At 34.6% G+C, this 26,536-nt stretch overlaps 1 long non-coding RNA gene across 1 annotated transcript in view; it reads right to left on the reverse strand.

Moving 5' to 3' along the window:
* The window catches only part of LOC112608349, an 86,130-nt gene that overhangs the window by 22,244 nt on the left and 37,350 nt on the right, over positions 1–26,536 (reverse strand). The window contains exon 2 of the long non-coding RNA XR_003115980.1: positions 19,162–19,323. This is a non-coding gene — a long non-coding RNA (uncharacterized LOC112608349). The remainder of the gene's footprint in view (positions 1–19,161; positions 19,324–26,536) is intronic.

The raw sequence follows: 26,536 nt of genomic DNA on the forward strand, positions 1-26,536 counted from the left end.
TTTCTTCTTGTTGTTGTTGTTTTTCTTGTAGTACTTCTGCCTTTAAAAATGTTTTTAAATTATCAACTATTTCAGGCAAGTAAAATATTTTAAGTAATAATATAGTGAACACTCTTGCATCCTCTACCATCTAAAAAAATAAAACACTAGACTTTCAACTCCTGGGTGGATTCCTGTACAACCTTATTCTTCTTTGTCCCTAGAGATAACCACTTTCCTGAATTTTGAATTATCCTTCTCAAATGTGATTTTATTCTTTATATATATATACACATATATATATATATATATTTATACACACACACAATAAAAGTCATACATGGGTATTAATTTGTATACACATGGCTTCCTGCTGTCCATATCCTTCTGTAACTTACTTTTTTTCACTGGAAATATATATATATATATATATATATTGAGTTTTATATACTTTTGAGTTTTATCCATGGTGGTACATTGGCTCTACTTTTTTCATGTTCACTGCTGAATAATGTTGCATACTTCAATGTATTAATCTATCATATGTTTTTGGATGCTTAGATTGTTTTAAACTTTTGCAATTACAAATAATGTTGCCATAAACATTTATGTATAACTGATTGAACAAATCTATCTTAAGGAAATATGCCTAATAATTGCTATTGCTGGGTCATAGCCATGCACTCATTTAACTTTATCAGGGATATCCTTTTCCATCCTAGCAAGAATCAGATGGCACATTCAAACTGGAAAATTTAAGGAGAATTTAATAAAGACTACTCAGTAGGTATTGCCAATGTTTAGAGACCTAAAAAATAGTGCAATACTCTGGCATTAGCAAGAACAGAGAGTCATCACCATTTTAAAGCCTCATGTAGCAAGGAGAGAAAACAGAAGGATCTGGAGCACATAACTTTATGGAGAGAACTGTCTGACGGGATCTGTGGTTTAAGGGATAGGACACGCAAACACATGTGAGAGTGGCAAGAAGATAATTACCATGACCTTACTTCCCTTACATCCTCCAGTCTACAACTGAACCCAACTGTAAGCCAGAAAACCGGGGAGCTTTCTTGAAGTAAGGTCAACCCCCTAGAGCAAAAAGCTATGCAAAGAAAGATGGGAAGTGGATGTGGAGGAGTAAATAGAAAGTATCCAGCATAAAGTTGTGGCAAAATTGCTTTGCAACATGATTGTATCATTTTACCCTCCCACCAGTTGTATATGGGAGTTCCACATTCTCATTAATGCATTACTTTTACGCATTTCACTTTTGGCTAATCTGATGGATGTGAAGTGGCACACCATTTAAATATGCATTGACCTAATGTCCAATGTAGGTGAACATCTTTTCTTCTTTATTAGCTGTTTCTTCCTCTGTGAATCCCTTCCTCAAATATTTTACCCATTTTTTTCTTAAATTACCTGTCATTTCTTTTACACATACCTCCAATGACTTTGACTTCTAAGTTTTTCTCCACTTCAATTTTTTATTTTTTATTTTATTTATTTATTTATTTATTTTTGAGACAAGGTCTCACTCTTTCACCCAGGCTTGAGTGCAGTGGTGCGATCTTGGCTCACTACAACCTCCCCTTCCCGGGTTCAAATGATTCTCCTGCCTCAGCCTCCAGAGTAGCTGGGATTATTAGCCACACCCAGCTAATTTTTGTATTTTTAGTAGAGACAGAGTTTCATCTGTTGACTAGGCTGGTATCGAACTCCCAACCTCAGGTGATCTGCCCGCCTCGGCCTCCCAAAGTGCTAAGATTACAGGCATAAGCCACTGCGCCCGGCCTCTACTTCAGTTTGAACAGTAGCCCATTCTTTATTCTCCTATATGCACATTTAATCTCTGGTGTTTCCCAGTGGTAACTATATTACTTCCACATATTATCCATTTTTCCTGACCCTCATGGCAAGATATGAGCACTTTCTGTTAGCTAAAGTGCCACTATTGATGTCAGCAACACATTCTATTCAATGCCCAAACTCACTTATATAATACAAAAATGAGAACCAATGTGTGATTGTTTTCACATGTATACTTTCTCCAGGAAACTCCACCCTTTTCCTTTACAACTGGCTTAAATGCTATTGCTACGAAGGACCCATTTCTGTAGAGTCTAACATTAAACTACCAAATATATAAACGTTAATGTACAGAGACATGGAAAGAAACAGATAATGTATTATGTGAGGAATCCTTAAATAGCAATTCAATAAATTACTCTGGTGACGTTAAACATGTTCCTGTTTGTTCAATAAGTAAGCAGTAATTTCCAGGATGTTGAATGATAACTGTGAAATAATTGGAAAAAAAGTTTGAAAACAAAAACTATCTTATATTTCAGTTTGGAGTAATTGAAATAAATATACATTGATGTTTTTAAGAAGAAATTGATCATAAGAGAGTTTGGTCAAAGATTTGACTAACATTAAAAGATGATAGCCTCTAAAATTATTTTTGACTCAGGTTTTTGTTCTCCCTCTTTGAATGTTGAAACCGATGTTAACAGAGAGCTACCAACTCATCAAGAAAAATTATAATAATTCATACAATTTACATGCAAGTTGGTGGCTTGCTATTTTCAAATAAGGATTTTTTTTTAAATTAGTCTAAAAAGTATGATAGTTTTCTCAAACTGAAAGCTTCTTTTCCAGAAAAATATGCTATGTGATTCAAATTCTTTTAGAAGAGCTATTGACCAATGCCCTGAAAGCACTGCTATGTTATGTATTTTAAAAATCAACGCTACAATTAAAGCCATAAAGTGAAATATTTTTTTCTGGAAATCCAGCAATATAGCTATGAAAAGAACAAAAGCTATGAAATAATACAACAGATGCAGCTGAAGCATTCTTAGAGGGACATTAATAGCTTATTCCCTATAGGAGAAAAGAAGAAAGATATAAAGCTAATAAACTACATTTATATCTTAAGAAGTGAAGGGGAAAAAAGCAAATTAAATACAAAGTAAACAGAATAAAATGGGAGGAAACAAAAAATACAGAAATTAGTGAAATAATGAACACACATTATAAAAAAAATAGTCATTTGTTTCTTTGAAAAGATTACTAAAATTGATGAAAATTATCACAAGAATCATCAAGAAAAAAGAGCAAAGCACAAACTTTCGATATCAACATTGAATAAAGGGCTGTACCCATAGATTTTACAGGCCTTGCGATTGTAAAAGGTTATCATGAGTACTTTATGCTGATAAATGCAGCAATATAGATGAGATGCACAAATCCCTTGATACATACCATTTACCAAAACTGACACAAAAAAAACAAGATTACGATAACATATCTAGGTGGATTAAACAAACCAGATTTGTTCATATAAAAAGTTGAAGCAAGCCCAGATGTCATCACTGGTGCATTTACAGAAGAAATCACATCCATTCTATACAGATTGGTTCAGAAAGTAGAAGAGGAGAGAACATTTACCAACCGTTTTATGAGGTCAGAATAATTCTGATACAAAAGTCAGACAAGAACATCATCAGAAAAGAAAACTACAGACCAATATCCTACAATCATAGACACAAAACTCCTTAATTAAATATTGGCAAATCAAATCCAGAAATATATTTTAAAATACTAAAATATAATATATAATGGAACAATATATGTAATATATTATATAATGGATAATATATAATGGAAAAATAGCATTTAACCTAAAAAATGCAAGGTTGGTTTAATTTTTGAAAATCAGCAAATATAATTTATAATTTATGACATCCACAGATTAAAAGGGGAAAATATTATATAATACAGATGCTGAAAAAGCATTTAACATAATTCAATTTCCATTTAGAATTAAAAAAAAAAAAAAAACTTCACAGCGAACTGGGTATAGAAGAAAATCTTCTTCAGCCTGACAAAAGTCATCTATATAGAACCTACATTCCCTGTCATATTTAATGAGTAAATTTTGAAAGCGTTCTCTCTACGATCTGGAATAAGACAGGAATGCTTTCTCTCACAACTTTTATTCAATGTTGTACTGGAAGCCCTAGTGAGTACAATATGGTAGTAAATTAAATTCATGGTTTAAAATTGTAAAGAACGAAAGAAAACTGTCTTTATTTAAAGATAGCATGATTATGTAGGATGCTATGAAGAATTTGTAAAAAATTGTCACAGCTATTAAGTAAATTTAACAAAGTCACAAGATATAAAATTAACGAAAAAAATCATTCGCATTTCTTTATACTAACAATAAAGAATTGGATAATGAAATTAAAATTGCTGTATAATAATGTTTACAATTGCTCACCAAAATATAAAATATTCAGTATAAGTTTAACAAAAGATATGTAGTATCTGTGAATGAAAACTATGAAATATTGCTGAGAGAAATCTTAAAAGGCTTAGAAATGTAATTATACATAAATTAAAATTAATGTACAATAATATTTACAGTTACTCACCAAAATATGGAATACTCAGGATAAGTTTAACAAAAGACATGTAGTATCTCTGAATGAAAACTATAAAATATTGCTTAGAGAAATTTTAAAGGGCTTAGAAATGTAGAGATACACCATATTTAAGGATTTGGAAAACTCAATATGCTAGAATGTCAATTGTCACCAAATTCATCGATAGATTCAATGCACTTCTAAGCAAAATTCCAGCAAAAAACTTCCTGTAGATGTGAACAATCCTATTTTTAAATTTATTTGGAAATGCAAAGAACCTAAAATAACCAAATTTATCTTAGAAAAGAAGGATGATATAGGAAGAATACCTGCCTTCAAGACTTACTTTAAAATTACAGAAATAAAGGGAGTATAATATTGGCAAAATAAGAGAAGTATATCAGTAGAATAGAATAGAGACTCCAGAAATAAACCCATACATATATGGTAAAATGATATACACTAACAGACCCCAAACAATTCAACGGGGAAATGAAAGTTTTTTTAACAAATGGTTTTGAAAAATATCCACATATTCACACTGACCTCATACCATCCACAAAAATTAATTTTATATATATCTTGGATCTAAATGTAAAACTAAATCTACACAGCTTTCAGAAAATAAAGTATAGGGAATATTTTTGTAATTTGGGAGTAGGCAAAGATTTCTTAGAGAAGAAACAGAAAACACTCATCATAAAAGAAAGAAGTGATAAATTTGAATTCATCAAAATTTAAAACTCCTGCTCATTGAAAGAAATAAAATGTTGAGAAAATATATATACTACATGAGACAAAATATTTGTGTCCTATATATCTCATTTGTCTCTAGAATATACAAAGAACTAACTCCTACAACTCATTAATAACAAGAAAAACAACTTCTCCACCAAAGAAATGGGAAAATGACTTGAAGAGACGCTTCACAATATAAGATGTGTGAATTGCACATATATGCATGAAAAAGTAATCAACATCATTTGCATCATTAAAATTCGAATTAATGAGATATCTTTATAGTGTTACTAGAAGTTAAACAGAAAAGACAACATTAAATGTTGGTGAAGATGTGGAACAATCAGAGTCCTATTTCCAATGGGAAGGTAAAATAGTAAAATGTCTCTGGAAATCTAGTACTTTCTTAAAATGTTAAACATACATCTACCCTTAGAACCAACCATTCTACTCTTGGATATGTATCTAGACAAATGAAAACATATGATCACAAAAAGCTTTGTATAGGAATGTTTTTAGCAGCTTCTCTTTCTGTTATAATAACTCCAAACTGGAAAACAGCCTGGTTTCCATAAATAGAAAAACTGACAATTCTGTGGCATATTCATACGATGGAATAATACTCAACAATAAAAATGAACAAATTACAAATATGAGCAATTACATGGATAAGTTCCACAAATATTTTGCTGAGTGAATAAAATCCTCATATAAAATAGTTAATACTATGATTCTATCTACAGAAAGATCTAGAAGGCAAAACTACACTATGATGATAAGAATTAGATCACTGATTGTTTCTGGAGGCTGGAGATGAACTGGGAAGGATTATGAGAGAACTGATGGAAATATTTCATTTCTTGATAGTAGTACAAGTTAATGAATATGTGCATTTTTCAACACTCATGAAATGGTACACTTAAGATCAACACATTTTATGATATGTAAATTGGATTTCAGTTCAAAAAATTTGTTTGCCTTGTATGGTGATCAGTTGGCATTCAAGAAAAAAATATGAGTTAAAACTAATTACAAGAGTGTATATTAGTCTAAAACTTATTGGCTAAAAGAAAATCAATTAGGCTTCTTAGCTTATTTTTCTTTTTTGCATTTGCACACCCAATTACATTCAGTGTTTTAAATTTAAAAAATATTAAATTAACCTTTAAAAATATATATATATTATATAAACATATTAAAAATAATTCTCAGAAACAGGTTCAAAAGGATTAGAACAAATGATTCCAAAAAGGGTTGAAGTTAAAATGCAGATACTCCAGTCATAGAGATATAAACAATTATTAAATTTGAGATATAAATTTAGTTTTGAAATTCTTGGTCACCCAAATAAAAAGAGAAGCACAGTAAATTATATAACCTTCAATATTTAGCTTTAAAATACCTAGTTTCACAGTGGGATAAAAGCTTTTTCTAGCACTTAATCTTGTAAAATGGAGGAAAAAAAGACAAAAAGATGAAGACTCCTGTGGCTTGTAAGAAACTTACCGCTAAGTTTTTGTAGACTTGCTCTCAAATTGTGAGACAGGTGAACACAGTAATTTCCCAATAGGAAAAGATAAAAAGCAAACACAACTTGAGTGGAGAAAGAAAAGGGAGGTGAAACGAGTTTCAGGAATGCACTGCGAATGTGCAGCAACTCCACCACTTCCAGACTCTGCTTGCCCAAGAATGCAGCCAGTCAGGTGACTTTTTGACTCAGGCCGAGCGTGGTGGCTCATCCCTGTAATGCCAGCACTTTGGAAGACCGAGGCAGGTGGATCAGCTGAGGTCAGGAGTTCGAGACCAGCCTGGCCAACATAGTGAAACCTCGTCTCTACTAAAAATACAAAAATCAGCCAGGCATGGTGGTAGGCGCCTGTAATCCCAGCTACCCAGGAGGCTGAGGCAGGAGAATCACTTGAACCTGGGACATTGCAACCAGCCGAGATAGGGCCATTGCACTCCAGCCTGGGTGACAAGAGCAAGACGTCATCTCAAAAATTTCTTTTGGTTCAAATTTTATATTTATAGGAGCAACACTTTTTCCTGAGTCCTATGGAATATGCACATATACATATTCTATATAATTAAATGTATATATACATATTTATATATGTACATGTATACATACATATTCTATATAATTAAAAATTATATATAATTAAACGTATTAAATTTAATTTAATATTTACCACAGTTAATATTTAATGTATTTAATATTTAGTAATTTACTCTTAAATTACATACATTACATATTGCATGAATTGTATTACATATTGCATAAACTATATTACATGTAATTAAATATACATATAATTATAGTGCAAATAAATGTGTTACATACTATTACATACATTTAAATTACATATAATTAATATAATGCATATAATTAATAATTATAAATAATCAATCACATATAGTATATATAATATATATTACACATAAATAAATATATTGTATGTAATATAATTATATTACATATAACTAAAAAGTCAAACAATGCAGAATGTAGCAGGGGTTAGGGTGTTGGATCAGGAATCAAAGGTTTGTAGTTTAAAAACAAAATCACCAAATGATTTACATATGCATGTCCAGTAAATATCCAGTGAACTACACTAGTGGTTTGCAAAATTTAGTATATTTCATTCCTCTGGAGCTTCTTTACATTCAGATTCTGTAACGGCCCAGAAATGGGAGGCCCCCAAATCTACAAACTTAGTGAACACTCCAGGTGATTGTGATGAAAGTGGCACTGAGGCCACACATAGAGCAAGAACAACTTAGAGGGTCAGAAGTTCAAGTGCTGCAAGGGAGAGGCAGGTCATGCCAATGAGTGAAACAGATCTCACAGCACAATTGACAGTTGGGGTGGGTGGCAGAGCAAATGTGACCTGGAGTCCATGTGCCTCGCCTAAAGAGGGCAGGCACTAGGCACCACTAGCTGAATGCAGGGCATGTAGGTTCAGTGTGCTGGAACTTCTGAGTTTTAAAGAGACACTTAAATCTGAACTTTTCTGCAAAATATCCTGACTGTTTTTTTAATGTGGGCCCTAATATATGTAAGGCAAAACAAAGCATGTGAGTGTGGCCAAAACACAGCCTTCTACCAAACACGGCCTATGGCTATCACTTAGCAAACTCAGCTCTTGACATTTGTAGGGTTTCCTAAAGTCTGGCTGAATCACAGTCAATAAGATTTTCCATTCTGGTAATAGGAGAGTTACCACTGTATTGTACTTAATAGAGAAGAGCCAAGCCATTTGATGCCTGATCCTTCAGTGGCATGTCTGACTTTTTAAAATATATACAAATTATGATCCTCACTAACGTCCAACCCAGAAGATCACCAACCTCTACATGGGGGTGGGTAGCATGCATGCCAATAGGCAGGGCCAATTTTTTCAAAAGAAAAGGAAAAGAAAAAAAATCTGCTTAAACATGTAAACAAGGACTTGGTGAGGACCCAAGCCGCCTATTGTGCAGGGTTTGAAAGAAAGGATTTGACTGGGACAAATTTCAGGACAATGAAGGTATTTGTATTCAGCCAACTAGTCCTTGAAGAAAGTTCGGTATGAATCCATGGAATGCCTGACTTTGGGTAAACCATTTCCTGCTGAGCCTCATTTGCATGATTAGTGGTAAAAATGTAATCTTACTACTTTCTCCAATGTTGACAGGAATATTTTGACGTAAATTTTTAGAAAACATTAACAGCTTAGGCTTACTTTACAAATGTTAGGCGAACATGTGACAAAAAATTATATTTCGCAATAAAATAAAGCAAGATATGTAATTACCGCAATGAAATGGTTGTATGTAAAACTCGCTCTCCAAAAACAGGTTATAAATTCCATTAACAATGGCTAAAACCAAAAAATAAAGACCAATTGGATCAAAAGTTCATCTTGAAATTAAAATGTAAAATTAAAAGAGAAAGAAAGTCAAAATATGAAAGATTATTTTTATTATTTTTTCTTACTATGAACTAACAGTTTTGCAGGTATTCATTCATTAAAGTTGTCTTCCAAGCCGTCTATATGATTTGAAGAAATATAGACAAGTGGTTGATCAATTTAAAAGTTATTTTCTCCTTATAGCAAGTGCCAATAATCTATAATTACATAATTTTTTCTTCCTCTCCAGTATCTAGTGTTTAATTTTATATATATCTTGGATCTAAATTCGCTTGATGTGGCAATGGAAGTAGAAATTATACTTTTGGCTGGTGGCATCATTTAACCTGAAAGCCCAACCATATAGAACATTCATGTGGTGGTCAGTATAAATTTCAGGATCTCAGAAAAATTGTCACAATATAAGGATCTTAGACATTTGGAGAAGACTGAATCACGTAAAGGAGATTTCAAGTTGGAGATCTCAATCATTTAATAAGACAGCTGTCTTTGACTAGGTTAAAACAAAACACTTCTGCTCTTTTCTAATATCAATCTCCATGAAGATGTATTTACCCTTTCACAAGAAATGACCTCATTTTTGTACCCTCATTATTTTATAAAGAGACACACAGATATGCGTATTTACAGTTTTACCTATTTACAAAGGGCTTTCAAACTGAAACGCTGCTTCTGTTCTTTGAAAAACCGTTATATAAGCCTGGACAATCAGATACAGCTTGCCTACCTCAGAATTCTATATACAGGAGACTCCCCATAACACTGAAACAATCACATAGTTTCGTTGTTTTGGTCTGTAATATACTCTTACGGGAATTTCCTTGATATATATGCTCCACTTTATAAAATTTATGGAAGACAGGGCAAGAGAAATTGAGAGGAAATGCAACACACTGGTAAAATTAGGCATTTTTTCTTTTTAATTTTTTTCCTTATGTCCACCTAACTAAATGTCACCTTTATTGCCTGACTTTGAATCTGCTGATGCTTATTACTAATATAGCAAAATGTTATTATATTTTTAGTATTTAAAAATATTCCTGTGCTCTAGGCTTTCAATGATGTAAAGTCATCTTTACTACATGTCAATAGTACAAGAGAAAATAGTTTGAGCAGGTTATAAATTCATTTTATAGGACAAAAGACTGTTTGATAATTTATACAGAAAAAATTGTTGAGGTCTTAGTATACTGTGGGAAAGAGCGGCAATGCCCACCAGATAGTCTATGTGATCCCCTATGCTTCCCTTTCACCCTCTCAGTCAACTTGTAGCAATAAACTAGTTTCAACCAGAACATATGTCACTTTGGGGTTAAGGCAGTTGAGAATCAGCGTATATCCACCATACTCTTTTTCCCTTGGATACCACCTGCTCCTGGCAGCAGAGCCGAGGTGGAGGTGGGAGGCTTTATTACGTTAAGGCACTGACCCTTCAGAGTATATCCATTGCCACTACATAAACAATTCAATTTTCATTAACATGTAAACGCTATAAACCGAGGAAGATACAGAGAATAAAATGATATATAAGACCAGCAGCAGAAAATGAAGGGAATAACACACAAGTTGTCGTCTATGAAAGACAGGGTCAAAATCAAAGAAGTCAAAATTTACCACCAGTTCTACGATGTAAGCATGGTAGGAGATCAGGACCTAACTGGTAGAAAAAAGAAAGTGAAGAATATGATGGTAAATAGAAGAATCAAATAAATTTTCTGGAAATTGCCTGCAGTTATGGCACTTTTCACCAGAGCGGCTTTAGGGTTATGAAAGTGAGTTGGGCTCCTTTCAAGACACAAGCTTGAAAAAATTCTATCATGAGCTGAAGAAGAGGACTAGGAGATTATTCTGCTATGGAAGCCGGAAAACATGCCCAAATACACAGGAAGTGGACCACTGGGAGGACATAAAAGACTTAGCTAAGTTTGAAGTTTGACTAAAATGAACATGCCAGAGACGTAGAGCATCCAACAAACTCTACATATAACAGAATATATAGAAGCACAGACGGTGCCACATTACCCAGGTTCAAATCCCAGCTCCCTTATGAACCCTCTGTGTGAGCTTGGATACGTTTAATCTCTAGCCTTATGCTCATCACCTATAAAATGATGTTTCTAACAGTACCTGCATTATGAGGCTGTTATGGGGACTAAAAGAATTATTTTGCATGAAGCACTAGCACAGTGCATGGCACACATCAAGTGCCAAGCAAGCATTCACTATTATATTCCTATCAGTCTTGACAAAATTACTTTTAAAAAGCCACAAAATTCAGCAGAATACAAATTCTGAATATCAAGTTTTATGACAGTCTACACAAATATAGCATTAAAACGTAAGAACAATTCACTCTGCTTAAGTCATGATTTAGTGTTTTCAGTTGAATGAAGTACTTTCTTAAGTACTGAGGCCCTAGAAATTTAATGTTCTTCATTAAGTTCACAAATGACTACTTATGGAAGTCTTTATTTTTTTAAAGGGAGAGAAAGAGGAATGTCTAATTTATTCTGATTTCATGAGTTAAATATCTTAAGATCAAAATTTAAATCATTGTACTATAGTAGCAATTACTTGGAATAAAATATTACTTAGGTTTGGGAGCTATCACTCAACTTTAGCTCAGTGGTATTAGATATTTTTATTGCGAATATGGAAAATGTAAGACAGTAATAGATGATTGTCTGATCTGATTTCTATGTTGAATTTATAAGATAATTTGACAACAATGGGCTCAGCATGAATAAAGCATACATCACAATAAGGAAGTCTGCAATATGTATTCCATTTTTCATGCACATCAAATTATCCTTGACATAGGAAGCTTGAGTTTGTTATTTTTCCCTTCTACTATGGTGATTATTCTATTTTGGCATTGTTCATCTTAAAAATAATAACTAGATACTTTAAAAGCTAAGGGAGGTGGGGGTAAGCATTCCCTCAATTGTGACAGATTCTATTTATCTTTCCATTAATTAATGATAAGGATGTTTAAGCTCCCAGTTAACAACGACTAGAAACTGCAGTATCTTATTTAGAAGATGCATCATTCAAATTACAAATTGATATAATGAATTCTAATGAACACTCTCCTCCTACATTGAAGCTTAATCCCTATTCAAAGTGGATTAGTTAGTATTTAAATTTATCATAGCATCAAGGGTGATTAGCAGCCTATCATAAAAAAAAAAGAATCACATGAAATTTATTGATCTTTATCACATGCAACACAGAGGGTGAGCTATTGGAAAAGTTCTGGGGATGGTCCATTCTACTAAAAATCTTGCAAATGGTGCCTTTTCCTGAGGTGGTCTGCAGTAAATGCAACCCAGAAAGAATGACGTCCGCTTGTAAAAAAAATTATCCTCTAAGAAATGAAGCAGCTGCATGCTAATGGTTTGCTAAGTTCTTATTATCTGCATTCCCATTGACTGTTCAGCCTCACAATGTGTGACTCTAAGTCTCCTTTGCTTGAAAGTTTCTCTAAGGAGCTTTTGAAAACATTAAAGCTCCTGAAAGACAGCTAAGTTAGAAGTTTGACTAAAATGAATGTACCAGAGATATGACTTAGTGAAGGAAATTGTCATTTTCCTGTGATTGTGTTTATGTCCTCTCAAGATACATGTAGGAGTGAATCAGATTTGAGGGTACATATTGCAAACTCAGAAATATCAGAACAATCACAGTAATAATAACATCCAAATGTCATACTTGTTTAGAATTACGTTGTGTTTTGGGAAACGTAAGCGATAAAAATATTGAGGTAGATCAGAAGTGGTTTTCAGTGTCTCATTATAAAAAGTCAAAGGTGCCCTGTATAACATCTTTGGTGTCCCTTAATAAACAGAGATAGAACTGTCTTGCCCTGAACTCACAGAAACTCAACGCTGTGGTATCTTTAGGTTCAAATAATTTACTAGTTTTTAAAACTAGATCCATCTTTTCTAGAAAAATGCAAAATGTGAATAAGTGTATTATTACATGGTAGAAATTATCTTTCTCATGATCTTACCCATTTTGTTTCCTTTATATGGCTGTTTATGTCTTTTAAATTAGAAAAGCTTTACTCTTCAGGTTGTCAAAACATCTATCTTCCTCTTTGAAACTGAATGTCCTGATTTGAGCTGAAAATTATTCCTCTCTCTACACAAATAGGTCTTACATTTCTTTCTAATATACTGGTTGTTTAAAAAATTTTTACTTATAGCTTTATACATATTTTTGTTATGAGAATCCAAATATATGCTTTCTTTTTTCCAATTATTGTTACTATTATTGTACCATTTTTATGGAAAATATGGACGGCCTAGAATTTTTATTTTGCACACATGTTTAAAAATGTGATTGCACGTATAGTGTAAGACCTACTCAGTATATACATTTTTCAACTTACTTTTTCAAAGTCAAGTGAATACATCCTTTCTTAAGATATTAATGAATTGAGACTAAACCTAACTTCCCCTTATGTATGTTCTCCATGAGTTTACAAACATTACCTCTATCTCCTGTTAGCATTTATTCTGCAACTGCTGGGCCACCCATGAATACTATGGAGTTTTTTTTTTAACATTGGCATTATTGATATTTTAGACCACATATTTTAGAGGGGTGCCCTGTGACTTGTGGAATGTTTAGCAGCAGTCCTGGCTTCTACCCACTAGATGCCAGTAGCACCTTCCCAGTTGTGATGATCAAAAACACCTTCAGACACTGCCAAATGTCACTTAGGGGGTGACTTAGTCTATATTGCGCTGCTATAGCAGAATACCTGAGGCTGGTTAATTTATGAAGGACAGAAATTGTTTGTCTATAATTCTTGAGGCTAAAGAGTTCAAGATCAAAAAGTCAAATATGACGAGGGTCTTCTTGCTCTATCATAACATGGAGGAAGGCATCACATGTCAAGAGAGAGAAGAAAGGGAGCCAAGCTCATCCATTACAAGAACTCCAGTTTCTCAACACTGAACCCACTCCCACAATAACAGCATTAATCCATTCATGGTGGCAGAGTTCTCATGAGATATTCACCTCTTAAAAGTCCCACTTCTCCACACTGTTGTATTAGGGATTAAGCTTCCAACACAGATACTGTAGGAGAGACATTCAAACCATAGCTGGAAACAAAAATAACCCCAGTTGAAAGTCACTAGTATAGCAGTCCAATCACAAAATTGTTTCATATGTATTATCAAGTGTGATTCAAACATCATCCACTTAATACAAGCAATTCAAAGATTAGTATTCCATTTTGAAGACAGACAACTGAAGCTAATAGAAAGCAATAGCATACTCCACCCAGCAATAACAGAGTGTACATCGTTCTCAAGAGCACATGGAACATTCTCCAAGATAGACCATATGCTAGGCTATAAAACAAACCTTAACGAATTTAAAAGAATAATATAAACAAAGTATGTACTCTGACCACAATGGAATGAAATTAGAAACCAATAGCAGAAAAAACACTGGAAAATTAACAAATGTGTGGAAATTAAACAATGCACATAAATATGCAAAGGGTCAAGAAAAAAATCAAGAGGAAAATAAAAATTTTGAATCAATGAAAATAAAAACACAGCATATCAAAAATTATGAGATGCAGGTAAAGTAGTGTTTAAAGGAAAACGTCAGCTAGAAATGCCTATTTTAAGAAAGAAGAATGATCTCCAACAACAAAAAAAAATTACACCAAGACAAGAAAAAGAAGAGTAAATTATACCTAAAGCAAAAAATTTTAAAGGGGCATAATAACGATGAAAATAGAAGAATGAAATAAAGAAGAAACAAAAAAATTGAGAAAGCCAATAAAACCAAAGTGTGGTTCTTCGAAAAGATCAGCAAAATTGAATGACTTAGCTAGATTTACACACACACACACACACACACACAGACACACACACACACAGAGAGAGAAAGAGAGAGAGAGAGAGAGAGAGAGAACAGGCTCAAAAAGGAGACATTACTACTGACCTTATAGAAATAAAAAGGATTATAAAGGAATATATGAAGAATTGCATGTCAACTAATTAGATAAGTTACATGAAATGGACAAATTCTTAAAAAGATGAAAATCACTCAAACGAACTCAAGAAGAATTAGACAATGAGAATCAACCTATAACAAGTGAAGAGCCTAAACTGGTAATCAAAAACGACTCACAAAGAAAAGCCCAGGTGGCTTCAATGATGAATTCCAAAAGAAAAAAATTATTGAAAAACAGGTAATGCTAATTATTTACCAACTCTTCCAAAAAATAGAAGAGGGGGAAACACTCCTTAATTCATTCTATAAGCCCAGTATGACCCTGAAACCAAAACCAAACAAAGATATTACAAGAAAAGAAAACTATAGATCAATAATTCTTAGAATAGGAATGCAAAAATCCTAATAAAATACTAGCAAACTAGATCCAGCAACACATAAAGAGAATTATAACTATGACCAAGTGGAATTTATTCCCTCAATGCAAGATGGATTTAATTTCAAAAAATAAATTAATGCAATGTATAGCATACCAGGTAGAACAGAAAAGAAAAATAAAATGATTACCTTATAGATGCAGAAAAAGCACTTGATTAAAAACTCCAGCACCCTTTCTTGATAAAAACACTCAGCAGACTAAGAATAGAAGAGAACTTCCTCAGCATGATAAAGGGCATCTACCAAAAGTTTCACAGGAAAAACATATTTAATGGTGAAAGATTGGCGGTTTACCCTAAGATCAAGAATAAAATACAGATGTTCACTGTCATCGCTTCTATCAATATTGTTTTGGAGGTTTTAGCCAAAATAATTAAGCAATTATTTTGCTTAATTGAAATGAAATGAAAATGAAGTGTTCATTCACTCGTCATTATGGAATCCAATGTTCCATAAGCATTGGAAAGGAAGAAGTAAAACTCTCTCTATTCTCAGAAGATACAATCTTATAGACAAAAAACCTTAAGGAATCCACTAAAAGAAAGAAGAACCAAAAAAGAATTTAGAGTGTTTGCAGGATACAAGATGAAAATGTAGCCATCAATTATATTTCTATTGTAATTTTTACTTACAGTAAAAATTTCTGAGCATGAAAAGAAAGTTTCACTGACCATAGCATCAAAATTGATGAAATACTTAAAAATAAAGTTAACAAAATACATACAGAACTTATACTCTGAAAACTACAAAATATTGTTAAAATAAAATAAATTAAAGAAGATATAAATAAATGGAAAATCATTCCATGGTCATGCATGGGAAGAGCTGACAGTGTTAGGATGTCAATACTCCCCAGATTGATCTATAAATTAGATATAATCATATCTGAATTTCAGTTGACTCACAGAAATTGGCAAGCTTATTCAAAAATTCACACGGAATTGTGAGGGACCCCAAATCCAAAAACAATCTGGAAAAGGAGAACAAAGTAAGAACACTCACACTTTCCAGTTTCAAAATTTAGTCTAAAGCAATGATAATCAAGATAGTGTGATACTGGCAAAAGAATAGACATACAGACCAATGGAATAGAGTTGAGTCCAGAAATAAACCCTTCCATCTATTAATTTCAACAAATGGTTCTGAAATAATTAGATAACCACATGCAAAAGACTGAAGTTGGATTTTTAACTCATACCATTACTAAAATTATCTCAAAATGTACCAAACACCTAACCAAAAGAGCTAAAGCTATAGAATTCTTAAAGGAAAATACAAGAGTAAATGTTCATGACTTTGAATTTGGCAAAGAGTTCTCAGATATCGCACCAACAGGCAAAAACCAATCCAAATACCCATTATCTGATGAAAGGATAAATGAAATGTTCATACGATAGAATATTAATTGGCCATAATAAAGACTGAAGTACTGTTACATGCTAGAACTTTAATCAACCTTAAAAATATATATATATAAGTGAAAGAAGATAGCCACAAAAGACCACTTATTATATGATTCATTCATATGAAAGTCCAAAATAGGGAAATCTATAGATACAGAAAGTAGATTAGAAAGTCCTTAGAAAGTCCAAATAGGGAAATCTATAGATACAAAAAGTAGATTAGTGGTTGTTTAAGGCTGGCAGGGATGGGAGATGAGGAGTGATAGATACGGTTTCTTTTCAAAGTGATAAAAAATCTAAAATTGGCTGTGGTGATTGGTGAATATATCTGTGAATATACTAAAAGCAACACCTTAAATGAGTCACTAGAATAGTAAATGAACTATATCTCAATAAAGTTGTTAAGATAATGGAGTGTTTTCTCTTTTTTTCTTGAATGTCTTCGGTTTTGGATTTTTAAAAATAGGGTGTCTCCTGTTTTTCTTCTAATAACATTACTGAATATGCTCAATAATCTGCTTATCCTTAAAACCAAAAGAAATTCATAGAATTGTTTATAATGTTTTTATGCTGTTCTTTACCTGAAATGGTTAGCTATAAGCTCATAATTTTTTCTTTTTTTTTTTTTTTTCTTTGAGACAGATTCTTACTCTGTCACCCAGGCTGGAGTGCAGTGGCACCATCTCAGCTCACTGTAACATCTGCCTCCTGGGTTAAAGCTCTTCTCCTGACTCAGCCTCCCAAGTAGCTGAGATTACAGGTGTGTGCCACCATGCCTGGCTAATTTTTGTATTTTAGTATAGACGGGGTTTCACCATGTTGGCCAGGCTGGTCTCAAACGCTTGACCTCAAGTGAGCAACCTGCCTCTGCCTCCCAAAGTGCTGGGATTACAGGTGTGAACCACTGTGCCCAGACTAAGCTCATTAATTTTTATTCTACTTTTCCCCGGAGTAAAATATGTTTACTGGTTTTCTCCCATTTGTTTAACAACTTTGCATCAGTGACTGTGCTAGGTGTTGGGAATATAATTATAAGACCCAAGATAATTCCCCTCAAGGAGATTTCATTTTAGCAAAATGAAGGATGGGTGAGATTTATACAGGTAAAAGGATCACTGAACAGGGATTGGGGCTGCAGAGAAAGCTTCAAGCACAGCAAGCAGTAGATGCAAAGTTTCTGGGACGAGAGAAAGAAAACATATAACAAAGACTTAAAGTAGGTTTATATGCTGGGATATAGTGTTTAGGATGGGAATTATACTTATCAACGAGATTAGAGAAGCTTATCAAGAGCAAGCATGTTATATGCTAATGACTAGTCAGGTAGGATAAGGACTGAAAAGTGTCCACAGGGTTTGGCCACAAAATAAACGTGGGTGGGTGGCCTTGATGAGACAAATTGTAGTTGATTTTTGTGATGGTTAATTTTATGTGTCAACTTGGCTGGGCCACAGGGTGCCCAGATATTTGTTCAGACATTATGGGTGTGTCTGTGAGGGTGTTTCTGATGAGACTAACATTTGAATTGGTAGACTGATTAAATCAGATTGACTTTCCTAATGCGGACGGGCTTCATCTAATCTGCTAGAAGTCTAAATAAAACAAAAAGGCTGAATAAAAGAAAATTCATTTTTCCTGACTGCCTTGAGCTGGGATGTCAGTGGTCATTTTCCCCCTTCCTTCAGATGTGAACTGAGATGTTGGCTCTTCCAGGGTCTGGAGCCTCCTGGCTTTCGGAATGGAACCACGACATTGGCTCTCCTGATTCTCAGACTTTTGAACTGGAACTGGAACTACACCATTGGATTTTCTGGCTTATCAGATTGCAGATCTTAGGACTTATCAACCTCCATAATTATGTGATTCAATTCCTTGTAATAAATCTCTTTATATATGTAGATACATATATTAGAGAGAGAGATGATAGATAGATAGATAGATAGATAGATAGATAGATAGATAGATAGATAGATAGATAGATCGATCGATCCTACTGGTTCTGTTTCTCTGGAGAAGCTTGACTAATAAAACTGTTAAAAGTAAAAGTTTTATTTCACAGATTGTAGAATTAATAGGAAGTAAAACAGTAAATTCAATGCTTATGTTGCTGCTCTAACAAATTGCCACGAACAGTGACTTAATACAACACATATTTATCATCTTACAGTTCTGGAGGTCAGAAGTTGGTGAGGAGTCTACCCGGGCTAAAGTCAGGGTGTTTGTAAAGCTGTGTTTCTTTCTGGAAGCTCTAAGGGAGAATCATTTTCTTACCTTCTCCAGCTTCTTGAAATTGCCTGCATTCCTTGGCTCACAGTGCTCTTCTGTCATCAAAACCAGCAGTAGTTGTGGAGTCTTGGTCACGTCACCTCACTCTGACTCTGACTTTTCTTCCTCTTCTGAGTTTAAGAAACCCTGGTGATTACATTGGACCACCTGGATAACACAGGATAATCACCTTATCTTAAAGTCAGCTGATTTGCAATCTCAATTTCATCTACAACCTTAATGTAAAATAACATATTACCCATTTTGGGGATTAGGACACAGATATCTTTAGGGGACAATTATCCTGCCTACCATAGTCAGCAAGTGTAAAACAAGTCTTTCAAGGAGCCTGTTTCTGAGGGGGATATCCTGAACAGAGGTGGAAATAATATCTTCAGAGGAGAGAGAAGGGGAAATGAGGAAGCATGAGTGTACAGATTACTATAGGCTTGGTGGCAAGAAACTAGAGTTCACTTCCTGTGGTTTCTCCTTGATAGGAGAGAAAATCATCATCTGCTAAAAAAGAGGGGCAGGTGATAAAGATTGGATATATTAGGAGAATGAAGACTATGGGCATATGGGAGTCTGTACTAACTGTGGACACAGGGAGGATGATCTAATAATGTGTAGATCCCACTTGACAATGAAATCCAGGGATGTCCTGTAGCACTAACTTAGGTAATTTTATTACTTTCACAGGTGATACAAGGCATCTCTGAGGAATAAAAAATATATATCCATTTGGATTAATTGAGAGGTTCACTTACATACACCTGGGAGATGCTCCTAGCGTTTAAATCTGTAAAATATTGCAGTTGCTTAATGAATTCAAAACTTCATTCTAATGCACGCTCTGCCTGGGAACACAAGCACTCTCTTACCAGGTTATATCAAAAGACTAAAGGGACATAAAGCTCATAGCCATTATGTTTCCTAAACGCAGGAACTATGGAAAAACATTTGATGTAAGTTGAACCTATGATCGAAAGGGAATTGTGGTGCCTTTAAACCAATTTACCTCCACTAAGAAAATGCAACAACATAGTTCTACTCACAATAGTAGATACTTTTAGGAAAGTAGGAATCCAAAAAAAAAAAAAAAGCATTTTTAAATAAGATTAACAAACTTGTTGTCTCATTCTACATATTATTAGGTTTGCTGCAATATATATTGAAAGAAACCTCAAGCACACCATAAGAAAACTCTTGCAGCAGATTCTGTAGGTAATGCATCTATATCCACACAGTCCCACCAGTTCAGTGGATACCAGTCTTCCAACTCCCCAATACCAGTTCCTGAATTCCTCCTGAATTTCTTTTCCAGAAGAGCTTTCTCCAGATGCTGAAGCCCTCTTTGCTACATGCTCAGGAGGCAAGAAGGATACCCACCTCCAGCAGCCTTCAAACAATGACTGATGTGGGTTGGTGTTCAAACATCCCACAAATTCTATTCACTTTCTTTCCTTCATGTCTTCCCTCTTCTCTACCAGCATTTCTTGCACTTTCTGGGTAAGCTACTTGCACTTGATCTAGAGGTTTGCTTTTGAAGGAAGACGGTTATGCTTTACGAGACAACTTAAAACATTGCTTAGCTAAATACAAAGCAAAACATGCAAACAAACCAAAACAATTTTCTAAGGCTAATAAAATGCTATAAATTATAAAATCATCTTTGGCAGTTTTGCCAATGTAGTATTCTGGGAGTCATGTGGGATGTCCAGGTAAGTCATGCTAAAGAAGGAGCACGGGAATGGTCTAGATCGCTGTCTGAGATCCCTGCCACACTGTAGAGTGGAAAGAACCACAAGCAGCAAATGAGAAACCAGAAAACAGGGCATCACTATGGTTTCTTCCTAAGATTCATTTTTCTGCATTGAAATAAAAACAGTCCAAAGAGCTCTAATGTTGACGGGCTTCAGGGGTTGCATCATGCCCCTAGAATTGTATGCAAAAATTGTGGGCTAATAAATGTGTACATTTTAATGGGACTAACATTCACAGTTTCTAGAAAACATCTAGATTGTCTTGTGGCATAAAAAGAAAAAAGAAAAAAATATGAACCTTTGATCCCATGAGCTAGGATTTGGAGGAGATGCTTTTATCCTGGATAAAAATGGTAAAAATATTTAATATGTCCTTCTGTTCCTAGACTTGCAGAGATAAAATGCCATTCTATGTTAATGGCAGCCACAGCTGTGGCCCCCAGAAAGGGGTACTTAAGAAAATAAACATATGCCAGAAATACGAATAATGGACTAAAATGTTAATGTAGATCATTAAACTACCTTCTGCAGAGTGAGAGCTTCATTCTGGCAACCCCTCTTAAATCACAGAACCCTAAATCACGGAGTTGAAAGAGCCCTTGGAAAGTCTCCACTGTCCCCCACACACACCCTCATTTCACCATCATTCAGACAGAAGCTCACCTTCACTATCTCTTCCACCCCTCCCATTCCCCCCACAAAGACTTCAAAGAATCAAGAAGTCATTGCCTTCTGTTTGTGCTTGTTTATTTCTTAAAAATATAATTAATAGAAATCTTTCTTTTTTAACATTTTTACCTTCATTTTTAATATAATTTGTTTACTTGTGGATTTACATCATTTAATTTTTTGTAATTTAAATTTTTTTTTTTTTTTTTTTAGATAGAATCTTGTTCTGTCACCCAGGCTGGAGTGCAGTGGCAAGATCTCAGCTCACTGCAAGCTTTGCCTCCCGGGTTCACGCCATTCTCCTGCCTCAGCCTACCAAAAAATTTTATTATTAATTGATAAATAATCCTTGTATTATTTATGGGGTATGATGTAATGTTTCTATATGTGTTTACATTGTGAAATGATTAAACTAAAATATGCCTTTCTTTCTTTTTTAGTGGTTCTGCCCTCTAGAACAATAGAAAATACATTGCAACTCATTTAAGACTGTTAATTCTGATTCTTAAATGTTACTTTCATGGTCTTCTTTCTTCCAAGATAAATACCCCAATTCCCTCAAGCAAAGTTTCCATGGCACAGTTTCTAGGTTCATTGTACCCCCTTCCTCCATAGGCTTTCATCTATCATTTTTATGCAGTATCAACAGATATCCAAAAGATAGGCAATTACAAATGTTGGTGAGGATATGGAGAAGAGAAAACACTTGTACGCTGTTGGTGGGAATGTAATTTAATACAACTGCTATGAAAAACAGTTTTCAGCTTCCTCAAAAAACTAAAAATGGAGCTACCATATGATCCAGCAATCGCACTGCTGGGCATATACCTAAATTCAACGTATCAAATAGATATCTACATTCCCATGTTTGTTGCAGCACTGCTCACAATAGCTAAGATTTGGAAGCAACCTCAGCATCCATCATCAGATGAATGGATAAAGAAAATGTGGTACATATACACAATGGAGTACTATTCAGTCATAAAAAAGAATGAGATCATATTATTTGTAACATGGATGGAACTGGAGGTCATTATGTTAAGCTAAATAATCCAGGCACAGAAAGACAAACATTACATGTTCTCACTTATTTGTGGTATCTAAAAATCAAAACAATTGAACTCATGGACATAAAGAGTAGAAGGGTGGTTACCTTCTACCACCTTCCCAGAATTTGATAACCAGTGGGGGTCTTGGCAGGGAGGAGATGGGGATACTTAATGGACACAAAAAGATAGAAAGAATGAATAAGATCTACTGTTTGATAGCACAAGAGGGGACTATAGTCAATAATAACTTAATTGTACATTTTTAAATAACTGAAATGTGTAACTGGATTGTTTGTAATACAAAGGACAAATACTTGAGAGGATAGGTACCCCATTCTCTAGGATGTGCTTATTTTACCTTGCATGCTTATATCAAAATATCTCATGCATCCCATAAATATATGTACCTACTATGAACCCACAGAAATCTCAAATTAAACTTTTTTGAAAAGATTGACAGATAAGCTGGAGTGTAATATGACATTTATACTATGGATTTGTTCACTGTGCATCTAGGTAACAGAAGAAGTCACCCAATTGCAAAGTGTATGACAAACTGTTCTTGATCACAAGTTCTATCACCTAAGCCATGTTAGTCATAAACTCAATGTAATCAACTAGCTTGTGCATTCTGCTCAGTAAGATTTTGTAAGACTTAGAGAAACTTGCAGAATATGTTTAAGGAAGCAAATTTTGATTCATCCAGGAAGGTGAGAAGTCTGCTCTCTTGCAAGTTAACAAACTGACTCGTATATTATCTGGCAACCAAATATGACATGGAGCCAGATCACTTCAGGGTGCTAGACTTTGGTTTGTTGCTGTATCCTAGTTAGAAGGAATCATCACAAAAATGTGAATGAGACTGGTGGTCTGCGCTGCATTAACAGGTTTCTATCGCATTCCCAAAATACAAAAACATGGTGATATGGTTTAGCCGTGTCCCTACCCAAATCTCTTCTTGCAGTTCCCATAATCCCCATGTGTCCTGGAAGGGACCAGGTGGAGATAATTGAATCATGGAGGTGCTTTCCCCCATACTGTTCTCGTGGTAGTAAATAAGTCCCACAAGTTCTAATGGTTTTATAAGGGGAAACTCCTTTCGCTTGGCTCTCATTTGGTCATCTGCTGCCACGTAAGACATGCTTTTCACCTTCCACCATGATTGTGAGGTTTCCCCAGCCACATGGAACTGTGAGTCCATTAAACCTCTTTTTCTTTATAAATTACCTAGTCTCAGGTGTGTCTTTATCAGCAGCATAAAAACAGACTCATACACATGGTATTGTAAGTCTATTTGTCTGCCAAACAGAAGTCAGAGCAAAAGGCAAAGTACTATGTTAAATTCTCATGAAACTTCTAGTTAGCCTAATTAATGTGAGAAACTGGTTCTTCTCATTTGTTCAAATTCCTTTATGGGGGTTGGAGATGGGCCATTCATGGTAGATAGAGCCATGATAGAAGTCCTGAGGCCATCAAATGTCGACATACAGGGAAATCAGAAGATCAAGACGAGATTCTTTCATTTGTTTGGTGCTTTTCGTTTGTTTCTTTTAAGCAAAGAGAACACTATAGAGTAGGACAATAGTCATACATTCACTGTAGAAAGGGTAAAGAAATGCACTTCAGGTGGATGCGGAACAAGTCAGCATAGAGTGAGAATCAAGACTTCAAAGGCAGAGAAAGCATCAGAGCTCTGCTTCAATATGCATTTCTGGTTATAAAATTGTGGGTTGATTTAATAGTTGAAAAAATCCTCTGCATTATCTTGTTACGTGAAACTTAACCAATACCAAATCTTGACTGTACTCCAACAACTCACAAAAATAAAACACTTGCAGGGGTTCTTAATCTGAGAATGCAGAGGGGCCAAATTCTTAGATGGGGAAAAATTTTCATTTTTATTTTTACTAACCTCTAACACGTATCATTTTCTTCAATTATCCCTGTGACAAGCAATAAATCACAGTTGTGTTAGGGGATCCCTTCCCTTCACCAAGCTGCCACACAAGTCTATGACACACCAAAGGTTAAGCACAGCACATACAGTAAATTTCGGTGGGAAGCCATGCCCCAGACCTCAGGCTAGATGCAGGTTTTAAAACAAATTTACTATAGCACAGCTTTAAAAAGAGGAACTACAGAATTACTAATAATTCCAGCCAATGTTTACCGGAGTTATTTCTTCCGACATTCTAACCAAGTGATAATCATATTTAAATGTTATTAAAGAATTAAATAATACCTTAAAAGTATATAGTCCTGGAACCTGCTCTATCATCTGGCATCTAGCTACTTGACTGCTATAATCTAATTGTCAACAAAAACAAAACTGAACAAAAAATGTCCCTAAAGTCTTTAAATATCAGGCTTTGCAAACCTTCTTCTGAAGAGTAAGGCTTAATACTTTTGAGTCTCTTTACTAAATACCTCAGTTACCATTCCTTTAATAATAGCATAAAGCATCATCTGTCCAACTTTCCAAAATAATGCTTTTTGTTGCTAGAGCTATATCTTGGGTTCCTCAGGGAGCGTGAAGCCTGGGCCACCTTACCTACAAGTTACCATCTATTCTGAAAACCAAGTAATGGGGATCCCTAACCTATTTTAAGTATCTCAGAAAGAGCTAGTGTGTATCTTCTATTTCCCCCTGAAAAGTTAGTAAAGTGTCAGAGTCCTTCACTTTTGGCTAGAATTACATCAACTCCGTCATCAAATAATCACTTTAGCAGTTATGTTATGGCTGTGATTTTTTAATGATAAAATATATTAGTTAACAGTCAACATATGTAGATTTTTGTGTGGTTCATGAAAAATTTGAGTGATAAAATAGTTGAAAAGCAGCAGCCTATATAGAATTTCAGGAGTGTCAAGTAACACTAACAGAATTTCACCTTCAAATTGCTACGTTTTAACTAAAAATTTAGTCACAGTAAAAAAAAAATGTGGAAGGGGCGATGCATTTTTTTAGAAAACAGTGTCTGGATCAGAAATCTGAGAGCAGTTAGTGAGATAGAGGCAAGGTAGAGCAGAGTTCTGGAAGGATCCTGGGACACTGGAGTGTGGAATGAGGTAGGAAGAAGAGAAGATACAGAGCAGAAATGTCAGGAGAGTAAAAGCCAGTTTTGATCACATGACGATGCTGCAGGGGGCCAATCCTGCAGGTGGGGGTTAAAGCAATCATCTCGCTCCTGGTTGAGCAAGCAGGTTTCCTTTGCAGATGTATCATGTTAGTTTGCATAAATTACTTCAGCCTGATTACATAGTAACACCTTGGCCCCACAGCTGGCTGTGCTGCTGCTAGAAGATGTTATGGATTATGCTGTCTTTTGACCAGGCAATAATAGAGCTCTCCTCAGCAACCCACAAGTGATTAATGAGATGAGAAGATAAAGTGCCCCACCTGCTCCAGCCGCCTGAAAATGGAATTAATGAGACAGAGAGAGAGAGAGAGAGAGAGAGAGAGGAGTCCTGAAGCAGCTTTGGTGTACTGTTCCAGGTAGATTTGGCTTGGCTTCTAATGATCCTGTTTGTGAATGAGTTAGTGCCTTCTGAATTAGTGCAGTAGCAGCAGCCAATTTACAAGAAATTATATACTCCTCAGATAATTACCATGTATACCAAGAAATTTTTACCTGACTGTAGTACTATAATCTTACAGGGGGGAAGGAAACGTTATCCTCATTACTCCATATTTAAGCAAAATAAATTAACTATAAAAATTAAAAAGAAGCATCACAGCTGTGAGAGTGCATTGAAGGGGGATTCTCTTGATGCAGATCATAGCCAAGCTATGTATCCTGGGCTACAGGCATCCATATTTAGGTTTTGTGACATTTCCAGAAAATGAAGCCAATGAACACCACCGGAGTATACTTACTGGTTCTGTGTCAATGGAGGAGT

Source organism: Theropithecus gelada, chromosome 15 (genome assembly GCF_003255815.1).
Source record: "Theropithecus gelada isolate Dixy chromosome 15, Tgel_1.0, whole genome shotgun sequence".
Lineage (NCBI taxonomy): Eukaryota > Metazoa > Chordata > Mammalia > Primates > Cercopithecidae > Theropithecus > Theropithecus gelada.